Raw genomic sequence first — 1,708 nt, 5'->3', positions numbered from 1 at the left:
CTCATTACCCAACATTGAAATTTTTCTATTTTCAAAGCCAAACTCCCAAAAATTTAACTTGCAAAAAACTCAGTCTGTAAAGACAGAAGAGTCCTGCTGTACTGAACTTGCAAATTTCACTGCTGTATTGCACATTAAATATGGCAACCACATTAACATCTTCAGTCAGAGCAAAGCTAGGAGACTAACTTTCAAATTCACGAAGAGGCAAATTAGTTTAGATAAATTTAAAGGCTCAAGAACCAGATTTGTATCTGTGAGCTTTAGTCAGAAATTTTTACCAGGGAGCAGTATACTTTGATCAGTCCTAAAACCCAGTTCAGTGAAAGTTGGCATTTAAATGATACTTGATAAATGCAGCACCTTGCAGAGCAATTTGCTGCGCAAGGAAAACATGAGTGTGTTACATGCAAGGTGGTCCTTTGCACACAGACAGATCACAACTGTTAGACGGYCTTTTGCACATAGGTGTAAGCATTTGAACACAAACAAACACATTGCCACAGGGCAAAAAAAGATGGAAATAGTAATTTTGGAGTATAAGTGAAATGTTTCATGTTTCGTTTCATGCCATGTTCAGCAAATGAAATGAAGAGTGTAGTACAGTAATATAGCAAAATGTTTACATGCGTATYACAGGAACTATTAGCAACATTTCAAATGAGCCATATTGTCCAAAGGGAAAAAATAGTTGTTTTTCCTCTTGTTTTTGCACTTAGGAAAAGGCTGCCTGTGTTCAGACACAAAATACCGAGTTTCAAATATAATTACATAACTGTGAGTTTGTTGTGTTCTGTCAGTTTTTAAAACAAATGTCCTCATATGTGGACATCATTTTTCTCAGAAACTGCATTATGTAAAAGATAAATCTTTGTTTTTACACTCAAGTCCCAATCAGCTCAAATAGTAAGGAAAATGTAAAAATACATATCATGCAAGAGTTCGGGTCTTAGGAGGTTAAACCGTGCAGACGCTGAGCATCCAAAGTTCAATAGTGAAGCAAAGACTGCAGCGAAATGAGATTAGTCATTGGATAAATGCTGGGCTTTATCCCGCCCATCGGACACTCAGTGTCTCTGGGGGTCTATGGGGCAGTGGGCTGGCCTAGACGCTCAGCTTCTGCATGATCTGAGGCTGAATCCCTTTTTGACAGTAAAGCGAATCAGTGATCTTTCCATGAAAACATCTGTGGGAGCAGCTTTTAGTTTTTCTTTTAATTGGAGACTAATCCTTTTGGTGGCATTTTTTTAATGACCAGCAACAAATCGAGCTTCTATTTCACGTGTTATTTCTAGCCGCTTGTGTTTGGAGACTTTATCGCAGTTTCTGCAGAGCCCCTTACTAGCCACAGCTTAGGTAGCAAGCTGCACRTGATGGCAAGACCGTTTGAATGCTTTGGTCTGGATTTTGGTGAAGCTAGATAAACAGCAGAGAWTAATTTGATGCAAAAGTCCAGGTTTTTTAAAGTTTGCTGGCTGAGGGTTATAGTGAAATTTAGCCTTTGGCATTTTAACTACTGAAACATCCTGACCTGCAGAGATTCTACGCTTATCTGCTCCTTGATTGCTTGTCAAACAGTAATTTTTTTATATATGGAAATATCACAGGTGAGGGGATCCTCTTTAAGGCACGCACCAAGTTAAAACCTATTGTGACTTTGAGAGACTAGATCTCCCAAATTTAAATTAGAATTTCCTTCAAGCACATC

Source organism: Austrofundulus limnaeus, unplaced genomic scaffold (assembly GCF_001266775.1).
Source record: "Austrofundulus limnaeus strain Quisiro unplaced genomic scaffold, Austrofundulus_limnaeus-1.0 Scaffold1, whole genome shotgun sequence".
Lineage (NCBI taxonomy): Eukaryota > Metazoa > Chordata > Actinopteri > Cyprinodontiformes > Rivulidae > Austrofundulus > Austrofundulus limnaeus.
Note: the sequence above shows the minus strand (reverse complement) of the source record.